This window comes from Odocoileus virginianus, chromosome 32 (assembly GCF_023699985.2).
Source record: "Odocoileus virginianus isolate 20LAN1187 ecotype Illinois chromosome 32, Ovbor_1.2, whole genome shotgun sequence".
Taxonomy (NCBI): domain Eukaryota; kingdom Metazoa; phylum Chordata; class Mammalia; order Artiodactyla; family Cervidae; genus Odocoileus; species Odocoileus virginianus.
Window position 1 is genome coordinate 41,685,970 of NC_069705.1, and position 15,182 is coordinate 41,701,151.

At 49.1% G+C, this 15,182-nt stretch overlaps 1 pseudogene; it reads right to left on the reverse strand.

Annotated features, from left to right (window-relative positions):
* Nucleotides 1-13,787: 13,787 nt before the first annotated feature.
* LOC110145690 (membrane progestin receptor beta-like) lies at nucleotides 13,788-14,850 on the reverse strand (annotated as a pseudogene).
* Nucleotides 14,851-15,182: the final 332 nt, after the last annotated feature.

Below are 15,182 nucleotides of genomic sequence, written 5' to 3' on the forward strand. Positions count from 1 at the left end.
AAATCGGTGTCCTTTTGAATTGTGGCAGGAACTGCAGGTTTCCTCTCCAATTTCAATGGGGGAGACAGGCCTCCTCTTGAGGTGCGAGGGGAAAGGCAGCATTCCACTTGAGTTGAAGCAGGGGAATCAGCCCTCATCTTGAGGTGAGGTGGGGAATAGGGGGCTCTTCTCAAGTTGTGGCGGGAAACTTGGGGTTCCGCTCGATTGGAGATGTGTATCTCAGGGAACCTGTTGAGTTGCATAAGGGGAGCCAAGTCTTCTTTCGAGTTTCGAGAGGGAATTCGGAATTGCTCTCAAGGCACTTCAGGTGAAAACAATGTCAACTGGTATTGAGGATGAATCTCGTGGGTTTTCCCTAGTTCTGGTGTGAAGTTTGGGGTTTCTCTCGAGTTGTGATGGGGACCTCAAAGAACCTCTCATGTTGCCACAGTGAAGTCAAGTCTCTTTTCAAGTAGCAAGGGTTAGCATGGGATTGCTCTCGAGTCACTGCAGGGGAAACGGGCCTTGTCTTGTGTTGAGGGATGAATCTCGTGATGTTTCTCGAGTTGCAGCAGGAAGCTTGTGGTTCCTCTCAAGTTGCAACAGGGGCTTCAGGGAACCTCTCGTGTTGCCTCAAGGAAGTCATGTCTCCTTTCGTGTTGTGAGGGGGAGCACGGGATTGCTCTTGAGTCACTTCAGGGGAATTGGGCCTCCTCTCACAGTGAGCGGGGAAAATCATGGTTTTCTCCAGTTGCAGCAGGAAGCTTTGTGTTCCTCTTGATTTGCAATGGAGACCTCAGTGAATCTCTCAAGTTTCCTCAAGGATGTCAGGCCTCCTTTCAAGTTGCAAGGGGGCACCTCGGGATTTCTCTCTAGTTACTGCAGCAGAATAGGGCCTCTTTTTAAATTGAGGCAGGAATTTCAGGTTTCCTCTCCAGTTGTGACAGGGATCTTGGGGTTCCTATCGAGTTTCAACAGGGGAGTCAAGCCTTGTCTTATTTTGAGGCATGGATCTCTTCTTTTCTCTCGAGTTGTAAAAGGGGTGTCAGGACTCCTGTTGGGTTCTGGCTGGGAACTTGGGCTTTTTCTAGAGATGCTACAGGAGAGTCAGACATCCCTTCATGTTGTGAGGGGATACTCGGGGTTCCATGCGAGTCAGTGCAGGGGAATCAGGCCTTATTTCGAGTTGAGGAAGAAACTCTGTGTCCTTTCTACTTACGTCAGGAACCAGGGGGTTCCTCTCTACTTTCAATAGGTGAGACAGGCCTCTTCTTGAGGTGAGAGGGGTAAGTCGGGATTTCTCTCAATTCGAATCAGGCTAATTGGCCATCATCTCGGTATGAGGTTGGGAACATAGGGCTCTTCTTGAGTTGTGGCGAGAAACTCGGGGTTCCTCTCGAGTGGCAACAGGTACCTCAGGGAACCTCTTGAGTTGCATAGAGGGAGTGAGTCAAGCCTCCTTTTGGGTTTCTAGTGGGAACTCAAGACTGCTCTCAAGGCACTGCAGAGGAAATGGGCCTCATCTCATGTTGAGAGGGGAATCTCGTGGTTTTTCTCAGTTGTGGCGGGAAAATTTGGGTTTCGCTCGAGTTGCAATGGGGACCTCAGGGAACCTCTCGTGTTTCCCCAGGTAAGTCTAGTCTCCTTTCGAGTAGCAACGTGGAGTCGGGGAGAGCTCTCCAGTCACTGCAAGGGGATATCACCTCATCTCCATTCATCAGAGAATCTCATGGTGTTACTTGAGTTACAACGGGAAGGTTTGCATTCCTCTCGACTTGTGATGGGTATCTTGGGGAACCTCTTGAGTTGCATAGTTGGAGTCATGCCCTCCTTTCAAGCATTGCGAGGGAACTCGGGATTGCTCTCGAGGTGTTGCAGGGTAAAAGGGCCTCATCCCACGTTGAGGGGGGAATCTCATGATTTTTCTGAGTTGCGGCAGGAAGCTTGGGCTTCTTCTCGAGTTCCGACAGGGACTTCAGGGAATCTCTCCTATTTCCTCAGGGAAGTCACGTCTCCTTTCAAGTTGTAAGGTGTTCCTCAGGATTCCTCTCTAGTCACTGGGTGAAATAGGGCCTATTTTGAGTTGAGGCAGGAAACTCAGGGTTCCCCTCCAGTTGCAACAGAGATCACGGTGTTCCTATCGAATTTCAACAGAGAAGTCAGGCCTCATCTCTTGTTGTCAGGCCTCCTGTTGAGTTCATGCGGGGAACTTGTGCTTTCTCTAGAGGTGCAATAGGGGAGTCAGACCTCCCTTCGTGTTGTGAGGGGATACCTGGGGTTCCATTCAAGTCAGTGCAGGGGAATTAGGCCTTAACTCGAGGTGATGGGGAACTCGGTGTCCATTCAACTTGTGGCAGTTAACACGGGTTTCTCTGGAGTTTCCATAGGTGAGACAGGCCTCCTCTTGAGGTGTGAGGTGAAAATCAGGATTCTTCTTGAATCCAAGCAGGGGAATTGGCCCTCATCTCGAGATGGGGTGGGGGGGGACACGGGGATCTTATCGAGTTGTGCGGGAATCTTGGGGTTCCTCTCGAGTTATGGCAGGTATCTTGGGGAACCCCTTGAGTTGCATAAAGGGAGTCAAGCCTCCTTTTGAGTTTCAAGAGGGGACTCGGATTGCTCTCAAGGTGCTTCAGGGGAAAAGGGCTTCATCTCACACTGAGTGGTGAATCTTATGGTTTTTCTCAAGTTGTGGCGGGAAACTGCTGTTTCTCCTGGACTTGTGACCGAGACTTCAGGGAACCTCTCTTGATACCTCAGGGAAGTCAAGTCTCCTTTCAAGTTGTGAGAAGGAGTAGGGAATTCCTCTCGAGGTACTGCAGTGGAAAAGGGCCTTATCTAGCACTGAGAGGGGGATCTTGTGGTATTTCTCGAGTTGCAATGGGAAACTTAGGGTTCCTCTCAAGTTCTGATGGGAAATCAGGGAACCTCTGGTGTTGCCTCAGGGAAGTCAAGTCTACTTTTGAGTTGTGAGAGGAGCACGGGATTGCTCTGGAGTTACTGCAGGGGAATCGGGCCTCATCTTGCATTGATACGGGAATCTTGTGGTGTTTCTCGAGTTGCAGTGGAAAGCATTGGATTCCTCTTGAGTTGCAACTTGGACCTCAGGAAACCTCTCATGTTGCCTCAGGGAAGTCAGGACTCCTTTCGAGTTTCGAGGAGCAACTCGGGATTCTTCTCGAGTCAATGAAGGGGTATAGGGCCTCATCTTGAGCTGAGGCTGGATACTCAAGGTTCCTTTCCAGTTGCGACAGGGATCTTGGGGTTGCTATCGAGCTTCCACAGGGGAGTCTGGCCTCGTCTATTGTTGAGGCATGGAAATCCGCTTTCCTCTCGTGTTGTAAAAGGCGTGTCAAGTTTCCTGTTAAGTGCAGGTGGGGAACTTGGGCTTTTTCTAGATGTGCAACAGGGGAGTCAGACATCCATTCGTGTTGTGAGGGGATACTAGGGGTTCCATCTGAATAGGTGCAGGGGAATCAGGCCTTATCTTGAGTTGAGGGGAACTCAGTGTTGTTTCGAATTCCAGCAGGAACTGCGGGGTTCCTCTCATGTTTCAATAGGTGAGAAAGGCCCCCTCTTGATGTGCGAGTGTAAAGTCAGGATTCCTATTGCGTTGAGGCATGGAAATCACCCCTCATCTCGAGATGAGGTGGGGAACACGGGACTTTTCTCGAGTTGTGGCGGGAAACACAGAGTTCATCTCGAGTGGCGAATGGTATCTTGGGGAACCCCTTGAGTTGCATAAAGGGAGTAAAGCCTCTTTTCGAGCTTAGAGAGAGAACTTGGGATTGCTCTCAAGGCGCTTCAGAGGAAAAGAGCCTCATCTCCCTTTGAGGGGGGAATCTTGTGGTTTTTCTCGAGATGCGGTGCCAATCTTGGGGTTCCTCTAGAGTTGCAACAGGGACCTCAGGGGACCTCTCGTGTTTCCTACGGAAGTCAGGTTTGATTTGGAGTTGCACCTCGGGATTCCTCTGAGTCGCTACAGTGGTTTCGGGCCTCCTCTCACATTGAGCCAGGAATTTCATGATGTTTTTTGAGTTGCAGGGCGACCATTGGGCACTTCTCACGTTACCCTAGGAAATTCAGGCCTCCTTTCAAGTTGCACTGGTCACTTCGGAATTCCTCTAGAGTCACTGCAGGAGAATAGGGCCTCATCACAAGTTGAGGTGGGAAACTCAGGGTTCCTCTCCAGTTGCAACAGGGATCTCAGGGTTCCTATCGTGTTTCAACAGGGGAGTTGGGCGTCATCTCATTTTGAGTCATGAAACTCTGCTTTCCTTTCAAATTGTAAAAGGGTTTTCAGGCCTCCTGTCGAGTAGTGGTGGGAACTTCTGCCTTTTATATTTGTGCAATGGAGGATTTAGACCTCCCTTAGTGTTCTGAGGGGATCCTTGGGGTTCCATTTGAGTCAGTGCAGGGGAATCAGGCCTTATCTCGAGTTGAGGGGGAACTCAGTGTCCTTTCGACTTGCAGGAGGAACCGCGGTGTTCCTCTCGAGGTTCAATACATAAGACAGGCCTCCTCTTGATGTGCAAAGTAAAAGTCGGGATTCCACTCGAGTCAAAGTATGGGAATTGGCCCTCATCTCGAGATGAATTGGGGAACATGGGGCTTTTCTTGAGTTGTGGCAGGAATCTCTTGGTACCTCTCGAGTTACAACTGGTATTTTGGGGAACCCCTTGAGTTGCATAAAGGGAGTCAAGCCTCCTATCGAGTTTCAAAAGGGAATTCGGGATTGATCTTGAGGCGCTGTAGGGGAAAAGGGCCTCATCTAGCATTGAGGGGAGAATCTCATGGTTTTCCTTGAGTAGGGGCTGGGACATTGGTGTCCCTGCCTATTTGCAACAGTGACCTTAGGGAACCTCTCAGACTGCATCAGGGAAGTCAGGCCTCCTTTCAAGTTGCAAGGGCCACCTCAGGATTCCTCTCAAGTTGTGGCAAGGGAATAGGACCTCATTTCGAGTTGAAGCAGGAAACTCAGTGTTCTTTTCCAGTTGCAACAGGGATCTCGGGGATCCATCGAGTTTCAACAGGGGAGTCATGCCTCATATCATGCTGAGGCATGAAACTCTGCTGTCCTGTTGAGTTGTGAAAGGGGTGTCAGGTTCCTGTCCAGTTGAGGCAGGGAACTTGGGATTTAGTGGAGGTGCATCAGGGTAGTCAGACCAAATTTCCTGTTGTGAGGGGATACTCGGTGTTCCATCTGAGTTGGTGCAGGGGAATCAGGCCTTATCTCCAGTTGAGGGGAAGCTCGGTGTCCTTTCAACTTACAGCTGGAACCTCAGGGTTCCTCTCGAGTTTCAATAGGTGAGAAAAACCACCTCTTGAGGTGAGAGGGGAAAGTCGGTATTCCTCTTGAGTCAACACATGGGAATCAGCCCTGATCTTGAGATGATGTGAGGAAAACTGTGCTCTTCTCAAGGTGCAGTGGGAAACCTCAGATTCCTCTCCAGTTGCAACAGGAATCTCGGTGTTCCTATCGAGTTTCAACAGGGGATTCAGGCCTCGCCTCTTGTTGAGGCAAGGAACTCTGCTTTCCAGTGGCATTGTGAAAGGGGTGTCAGTCCTCCTGTCGAGTTGAGGTGGGCTACTGGGGCTTTTTCTAGAGGTGTAACAGGGGAGTAGACTTCCCATCGTGTTGTGAAGGCATACTCTGTGTTCCATCTGAGTTGGTGCAGGGGAATCAGGCCTTATCTCAAGTTGAAGGGAAACTTGCTGTCCTTTTGATTTGTGGCAAGAGTAGCAGGGTTCCTCTCGAATTTCAAAAGATGAGAAAGGCCTCCTATTAAGGTGCAAGGGGAAAGTCGGGATTCCTCTCAAGTTGAAGGAGAATCGTCCCTCATCTCGAGATGAGGTGGGGAACAAGGGGTTCATCTTGAGTTGTGATGGGAAACTAGGGGTTCTCCTCAAGTTGCGATGGGTATTTTGGGGAACTTCTTGAGTTGCATAAAGTCATTTGCATTTCGACTGGGAACTCAGGATTTCTTTCGAGGCTCTGCAGGGGAAAAGGGCCTCGTCTCATGTTTCAGGGGGAATCTAATGGTTTTTCTCGAGTTGAGGCCTGAAGCTTTGGTTGTGATGGGGACCTCAGGGAACCTCTTTTGTTGCCTCAGGGAAGTAGAGTCTCCTTTTGAGTTGTGAGAGGGAGTGTGGGATTGCTCTGGAGTCACTGCAGGGGAACCAGCCCTCATCTCGAGATGAGGTGGGGAACACGGGGATCTTCTCAAGTTGTGGCTGTAATCTCGAGTTGTGGCTGAACTCAGGGAACGTCGCATGTTGCCTCAGGGAAGTCTAGTCTCCTTTCGAGTTGCGAGAAGCAGAGCGGGATTGCTCTGGACTCACTGCAGGGGAATCAGGCTTCAAGTCGCATTGGGAGGGGGGAGTCATGTGGTGTTTCTCGAGTTGTGATGGGGACCTCAGAGAATCTCTCATGTTGCCACAGGAAGTCAGGCCTACTTTCATGGTGCAAGGGGGCAGCTCAGGATTCCTCCAGAGTCACTACAGGGGAATAGGGCCTCATCTCAAGCTGAGGCAGGATACTGAGGGTTCCTCTCCAGCTGCGACAGGGGTCCCGGAGTTCCTATCGAATTTCACCAGGGGAGTCAGGCCTCGTATCGTGTTGAGGTAAGAACTCCTCTTTCCTCTTGAGTTGTAAAAGGGTTTTCAAGCCTCCTGTTGAGTTCAGATGGGGAATTTTGGCTTTTCCTAGAGGTGCAAGTGGGGAGTCAGACATCCCTTCATGTTGTGAGGGGTCACTCAGGGTTCCATTTAAGTCAGTGCAGAGAATCAGGCCTTCTCTCGAGTTGAGGGGGAGCTTGGTGTCCTTTCAACTTGCGGCAGGATCCGTGGGGTTTCCCTAGGGTTTCAATAGGTGAGACAGGCCTCCTTTATATTTGCGAGGGGAAATTCAGATTCCTCTGAGTTGAAGCAGGAAAATCGTCCCTAATCTCGAGATGAGATGGGGAAAATGGGGCTATTGTTGAGTTGTGGCATGAAACTCAGGGTTCCTCTCACGTGGCAATGGGTATCTCGGGGAACCTCTTGAGTTGCATAAAGGGAGTCAAGTCTCCTTTCAAGATTTAAAAGGGAACACGGGATTGCTCTCCAGGCGCTGCAGGGAAAAGGGCCTAATCTTGTGTTGGGGGGGTGACTCATGGTTTTTCTCGAGTTGTGGTGGGAAGCTTGGGGTTCCTCTTGATTTGTGAAGGTGAACTCAGGGAACCTTGTGCATTGCCTCAGGGAAGTAAAGTCTCCTTTCGAGTTGTGACAGGCAGAGCAGGATTGCTCTCAAGTCACTACAGGCGAATAGGGCCTCAACTCGCATTGAGGGGGGAATCACGTGGTGTTTCTCGAGTTGCAAAGGGGACCTCAGGGAATCTCTCACATTGCCTCAGGAAGTCAGGCCTTCTTTCAAGTTGCAAGGGGCAGCTTGGGATTCCTCTGGAGTCACTGCAGGTAATAGGGCCTCTTCTTGATTTGAGGCGGGAAACTTGGGCTTTTTCTACAGGTACAACAGGGGTGTCAGACCTCCTTTCATGTTGTGAAGGGATATTCGGGGTTCCATTCGAGTCAGTGCATGGGAACTGGGCCTTATCTCAAGTTGAGGGGGAAGTCAGTGTATTTTTGACTTGTGGCAGGAACCACAGGGCTCCTCTCGAGTTTCAATAGTTGAGACAGGCCTTCTCTTGAGGTGCAAGGGTAAAGTAGGGATTTCTCTAGAATCAAAGCATGGGAATCGGTCCTCATTTCGAGATGAAGTGGGCAACACAGGGCTCTTCTTGAGTTGTGGCAGGAATCTCGGGGTTCCTCTCGAGTGGCGATGGGTAGCTGGGGAACCTCTTCAGTTGCTTAAAAGGATTCAAGCCTCCTTTCAAGTTTCAAGAGGGAACTCAGGGTTGCTCTCAAGGTGCTGCAGGGGAAAAGGGCCTCTTCTTGCCTTCAGGTGGGAATCTCGTGGTTATACTCTAGTTGAGGTGGGAAGATTGGGGTTGTTCTCAACGTGCAATGGGGACCTCAGGAAACCTCTCATGTTGCCTCAGGAAAGCCAAACCTCCTTTCAAGTTGTGAGGGGCACCTCAGGATTTCTCTCAAGTTGCTTCAGGAGAATCGGGCTTCATCTCGAGATGAAGCAGGAAATTCAGGGCTCCTTTCAAGTTGTGCCATGGATCTCTTGTTCCTCTCGAGTTTCAACAGGGCAGTCAGGCCTCGGTTCATGTTGAGGCATGGAAATTCACTTTCTTCTCGAGATGTAAAATGGGTGTCAGGTCTCCTGTCGAGTTCAGGTGGGGAACTTGGGCTCTATCTAGAGGTGCAACAAGGGAGTAAGACCTCCCTTCGAGTTGTGAGGGGATACTCTGGGTTCCATTCATGTCGGTGCATGGGAATCAGTTCTCATCTTGAGTTGAGGGGAAACTCGTTGTCCTTCTGACATTCTGCAGGAACCACTGGGTTTCTCTAGAGTTCTACAGGTGAGACAGGCCTCCTCTTGAGGTACGAGGGGAAAGTCGGAATTGCACTCTAGTCAAAGCAGGGATATTGGCCCTAATCTTGAGAAGAGGTAGGGAACATGGGGCTCTTCTCGAGTTGTGGCTGGAAACTGTAGTTCCTCTTGAGTTTCAGTGGGTATCTTGGGAAACTCTTGAGTTGCATAAAGGTAATCAAGCCTCGTTTTGAGTGGGAACTCGGGATTGCTCTCTAGATGCTGCAGGGGAAAAGGGCCTCATCTCGCATTGAGGGGTGAATCTCAGGGCTTTTCTCGAGTTGTGACAGGATGCTTGGTGTTCCTCTCAAGTTGTGATGGGGACCTCATAGAGCCTGTCATCTTGCCTCAGGGAAGTCAAGTCTCCTTTCAAATTGCAAGGTGGTACGTGGGAGAGCTATCAAGTCACTGCAGGGAAATCCCGCCTCTTCTCCATTTAGTGGGAAATCTCGTGGTGTTACTTGAGTTGCAGTGGGAAGGTTTGCATTCCTCTCGAGTTGTGACAGGGACCTCAGGGAACCTCTCAAGTTGCCTCAGAGAAGTCAGGCCTCCTTTCTAGTTGCGAGGGGCACCTCGGGATTTCTCTGGAGTTGCTGCAGGGGAACAGGGCCTCTTCTTGAGTTGAGGCCAGAAACTCAGGGTTCCTCTCCAGTTGTGACAAGGAACTCGGGGTTCCTATCGAGTTTCTATAAGGGAGTCAGGGCTCATCACTTTTTCAGACATGGAGCTCCACTTTCTTCTCAAGTTGTAAAAGGGTTGTCAGGCCTCTGGTCGAGATCGAGTGGGGAACCTGGGCTTTTTTGGAGGTGCAAGAGGGGAGTCAGACCTCCCTTCATGTTTTGAGGGTATTCTAGGGGTTCCATTTGAGTCAGTGCAGGGGAATCAGGCCTTATCTCTAGATGAGGGGGAAACTCAGGGTCCTTTTGACTTGCAGCAGGAACCGCAGAGTTCCTTTCAAGTTTCAATTGAGACAGACCTCCTCTTGAGTTGAGAGGGGAAAGTCAGAATTCCTCTCGGGTTGAAGCAGGAGAACCAGCCCTCATCATTAATTCAGGTAGGTAATAGAGGGCTCTTCTCGAATTGTGGTGGGAAACTCGGTGTTTCTCTCTAGTGGCGATGGGATCTCAGGGAGCCTCTTGAGTTGCATAAAGGGAGTCAAGTCTCCTTTCGAGTTTTGAGAGGGAACTCAGGATTGCTTTCGAGGGGCTGCAGGGGAAAAGGGCCTCATCTCGTGTTGATGGGGGAATCTCGTGGTTTTTCTCGGGTTGCGGCAGAAGGTTGGGGTTCTTCCTGAGTTGCGACGGGGAACTCAAGGAGCCTCTCGTGTTGCCTCAGGGAAGTCATATCTCCTTTCAAGTTGCAAGGGGAAGCGCAGGATTGCTCTCCAGTCACTGCAAAGCAAACGGGCCTCATCTCGCATTGAGGAGTTAATCTCGTGGTGTTTCTCAAATTGTGACGGGAAGATGTGGGTTCGTCTCAAGTTGTGATGATGATCACATGGAACTTCTCATGTTGCCTCAGGGAAGTCAGGCCTCCTTTTGAATTGCAAGGGGCACATCAGGGTTCTGGTAGGTCGCTGCAGGGCAATAGGGTCTCATCTCGAGTTGAGACTGGAAATCCAGGTTCCTTTTGAGTTATGACGGAGACCTCAGGGAACCTATCATGCTGCCTCAGGCAAATCAGGCCTCCTTTCAAGTTGCGAGGGGCACCTCACGATTCCTCTCAAGTCATTGCAGGGGGATAGGTCCTCATCTCTAGTTGAGGCGGGAAACTTAGGTTTCCTCTCCAGTTGCAACAGGGATCTTGGGGTTCCTTTTTTTGGGGGGGGGATCAGAAATATTTATTCAATTAGATTGAAATCCTCAGAAAAATCAACTCCATAGCTTTTGAAGGGAGGGAGGTGCAATTTGATCTACTACCAAGTGGGGATTTGGGGAAGGGCAGGTATTTTGAGAGTCTGGTTAGGGAGATTTCTTTTTTTAAGCTTTTATATGGAAAATATAAATATATTTATAAAATATACTTCTAGGTGGCTATGAAATGTCCTGGTCTCCTGACAATGTTTTGTCTAAATAAAACTTTTCTTTAAGACGGGCCTTGTCAAAAACACAAGGTAGCTGTTGAGAATACAATAACCCATTTACAAAATGTTTAATGGTCATTTGTGTAAGTGGATTTATATAAACAGAAAATAATTCTATGTTTTCTTTGCCAAGTCACCAAGCGAAACGCTAGGACCAACACAATTAGGCCGAGGCGTTGGGGACAATGGCCGTACCTCCTCTGAGTAAGACTTGAGCGCCATCTGGAGGACACACTTGAAACTACAGCATGGCAACGGAAAAATCTAATGTTTCCAAGCAACCCGGTATAACTGGGGAACTGTGGACAACAGAGGCAGGAAAGAACTGCCTCCATTCCATGGTTTCAGCTCCTGCTACTTCAAGCTTCCATCGGAGGATTGATAGTAGTGTTACTGAGTGAGATACTTTCAGCCGAGGTGGGAGATGAAACCATAACATCTGAAGAGCAGTAACATTAGCTTCTTAGTATATACAGGCCAGGAAGTGTTTGCAAGAGGGAATCAGGCGAATAGTTCCCCAAATTGTTGCATCTTGCTATCCCCTCTCCTTACCTTGAGTAGAGGGGTACACACAATATCCACTTTATTCCCAAGATATAACCGACTGATAGTTTTTTTTTAAAGGCATTTACATTTTAATAGATTGAAAGCCTTAGTGAAAAAAAGAAAAGAGACAGAAAGAATAATAGCAGAATTTCCAGTAGATGTCAACAGTTGGCTTTGGTAGAGTAAGAAGAACCGTTTCCTTTATCAAATACTTAATTATTCCTTTTAAACAAACAAGGTCGCTTCCTTACTGATTCAGTCACTTTAATGAAATTGTTTTAAAAGGAGTATGTAACCCTTAAGAGTCTGAATAGTAAAAAATGCCTGCATTTCTCGTTTCTGTATTTCTCCTGAGGTACTGGAATTTCTAATGAGACAGTAGTCTCCTACCTCAATGCTTTTCAAATATCTCTGGTGAAAAAAAATTTTTCTTTTAAAATTTCCAATTACTTGGTGGACCAATACTTGGGTAAATTAAAATAAAAATGTTATGAATTTTATGTTCATATCTAAAAATTTAGTGTCGCTCTGTACTTGTCACAGACTGTTTTGTGTGCAGACTGGCATTGGTTTGTGAATCACCCCTCTAGTCTCTCTAAAAATACTTTCATTTGGCCTAAAGATCTCTGCCCACCATGGTTACATTCAGGAGCTTGACTTACACTTTTCTTTCAACTTTTACAAGAAGAGAATCTACAAATCCATAATTATGAACATTTCAGATGCTTTCTTGTCTCCATCTTAAACTGACCCTCTACCTGCACTGTGTTGATGCAACTTTCTATTCCTTTGTTTATCAGTTCAAACCCGTTCAGGGTGTGAATTTGGCCTGGATGCCAGAAGCTCGTGTAAGACATGTGGGAAGCACAGAAGTTCAGATATTTGAGGATTCCCAGGAGGAATCCACCAGGAAGAAACAACATAGCTGACAAGACATATGCTTTCTTTCTTTTTTTTTTTTTTTGGCTGCCCACAGCACGTGGGATCTTAGTTCCCCAGCCAGGAATTGAACCCACACCCTCTGCAGTGGAAGTGTAGAGTCCTAATCACTGGACCACCATGGGAGTCCTGCTATGCTTTCTTGATATAAAGATTACAGGAAAGCTTCAGTTGAACTTTTCCCCCCAAAAAACACAGGTTGAAAGAGTCTTCTGCTGGATAAGCGATTCCAGTATTCTGAACTTCTTTCATCCACTGGTTGAAAGGCAACGAATTCTCTTTTCTTATCCCAATAACTTCAAACTGAAAATTCCACGTGGCCGTGTATTAAGTGAAGTGTTCATAAATTTTAATTTATAAGGCACAAACCCTACACATCTCTCAAGAGAAAGGGAAAAAAAAGATGTGAAGACAGTAACCTAGGAAGAGAGGAAGCTCATCAAACTGGAGTGAAAAGCCACCTCCCTTTTAGTAAACAGAGACCTTATACTGATAGGAAATACAGTCTTTGGGGAGGGTTTCAATGCAGCCCCCTTCCCTGGATCAATGCAGAAGGCAGTCCTCAGGGGGCTGCGAAGCCAGGACACATCAACTGTAAGTACCCACCCCCACCCCCATCCCACAGAAGCTGCTGGGCAGTGATGTCCCAGCAGAACATTCTGCCTACAGGGTGCCCAGTTCGCCAGCCTCACCCAAAGGAGCCTTCGGGGACCAACCTTGCATGAGTACACACACCTGCCTGTCTTGGGGCTTGATTTAAGCACTCTAAGCTGAGGTACAATGCTTTCCCAAGGACCGTGAACTAGGAGAGTTACATGAGTCCTTCATAGGGCAGCATCTATTTAAGAGGTTGGACCTTGAGTTCCTCTTGAAATAGTCAGATCCCTAGAACCAATTCACTCTACCAGGAGCTTTTTGAACATGCTTGTCAAAATCTGGAGAAGATCCACTGAAGAAAGCTCCAGATCTTCTGGCATGTAAAGCAGCCCTAGTAGATGTCAGGCAATCCTGCAGTGCACGGGGGTAAAACAGAAGGGTCCCATGACACCAAACAGTAGCCATGCTTGCTGGCTGGGCCTCCTGATGGCTCTTGGCACTGTATTTTCTAGTACCATTTCCATCAGTATTATACGAGAGTAAATATCCTGAATGTCTGCCTGGATCCAAGCATTTCCTGGAAGCATGACTGCTTCATTGTCCTCGCTATGCCCATGCAAGGTACAGCTGGGAGTGAATAGCACTCTGGAGAAAACAGCCAGGCAGACATCATCCTGAGAAAAGCGGGCTAGAGAAGGGACCAGAAGTCAGACAAATCCAGTATCCAATCACCAAAGACCAGCATTGCAAAAGAATGCCCATTTCAATACAGTGTGGTCCAGCCACCTTGTAATTTTTTCAGTCCAAGTAGATTTTCCCTCTAGTCAGGGCTGGACCCCGGAGGCCACAGTCAGAATGCTACTCAATTTTCAGGCATGAAGATTCTTAATTCAGTGTCTGACGAACCTTAGCCAAGGTCCCTTCCTTTCCTGTGTCTCATAAGGCTACAGCCCAGAGGATGAAATATAAACCTGATATTCAGGACAATGATAACAAAACTCTTGGATCCTTTGGCTTCCCAATGCCATAGCCATATCCACCCTTGGAAATATAGTACTCGTTTAAAAGCCCACTCTTAAAAACACAAAGTCACCTCCTACTGTGGAATCAAGTTCTCCCCAAATCATGACAGGCCGCTTCCACACCGTGCCCCACCTGGCAGTCTCAGGAATCTTTCTTGGTCAGTCTGGCCTTGATTTTTTTGTCTCAAGAAGGCTGCAGTGCCCGCACTGCAGGCCACCACAAAGAAGAAGGAGAGACAGGCCAGGTAGATGGACAGGGGGCTGTGGCGTGGCAGGTAGATGTCCTGTCGCCCCTTGTAGTCCAGGAGGATGGCCTCTAGCTGGAAGAGTGTGAAGACAGACAGAAAGGTGTGGAAGATCTGGTGCCCATGGCCCACGATGTCACAGAAACCAGGGAAGTACCTCTCCGGGACTGGGCAGGAGAAGAAATAGGCACTGACCAAGAAGAAGATGATCTGGAGGGCATGGTACCAGGCTGCTGGGTCTTGGCAGCCAGATAGGTGGCACAGAACAACACGATGGACCACGGGGCTGATGTCCAGGATGTAGGCCAGCCTGGATGGCACCACCTGGCAGATCTTCCTCATGACCAGGTAGGGCCTGTGGTACTGGTCCTTGGCATAGCAGCAGCAGGTACACGGTAACCAGCCACAGAAGACGGCAGCTGGCAGGAAAAGGAGCCAGAAGTGCTCATACCAGGCTTGGTCGGAGGTGTAGAAGAAGTGGACCAGGGCGCTGCTGTACTGATAAATGCTCATGACCCTGTAGTCCATGAAGTAGAAGGTGTAGTGTGAGAGCTCCGACTTGGACTGAAGCAGGTGGGCCAGGAGGCTGAAGGTGAGGTATGTGATGGAGGACAGGACACAGACGAGCAGGGGCAGCACGTAGGCAGAGGTCCATGGCAGGTCCTCATCCTCCACAAAGGCCCAGAACCACAGGAGGACGGCCAGTGCTGCCAGCAGGTGGGTCCAGACATTGACCACCTCATTGTGTTTCTGAAAGAGGCTGAAGAAGTATTAGCGCCACTCATGGCCGGTGAGGCGGTACCCGGAGTGGATGTAGGGCTCCTGGAAGAGCTGGGGCACGTTGGTCTCAGGGACAGTGCCGGGCATCTTGGGCAGCCCATCCTCCAGGATCTTGGGCAGGCATCGCAGATGCTCCCCGCTCATGGACAGGGTGCTCAGATGCTCCAGGATGGCGGTCATGGCTGCCCTGGGATGCTACCTTTCCTGAGTACCCAAATCTGTATGTGATAAGTTTCAGGCTTCAAAAATATTTAACTTGCACTTGGAATTTTTAGGTGATACATGACCCAGATGAGCACGGTGATTATTTCATAAAAGAGTGGCAACGGCGGCTGAGCCCATGCATGCAGCCCTGCCCACACTCCTGGCCCAAGATCCCACTCCTAGCTTCCTACAGGCGGCGGTGACTGCAGCCAGTGAGAGTCGGAGGAGCGGCGGGAAAGAGGGGCCAGCTGGGGATGGGCTCCACCTGGCTCCCTTGGGGTTCTTATCCAGTTTCAACAGGGGATTCA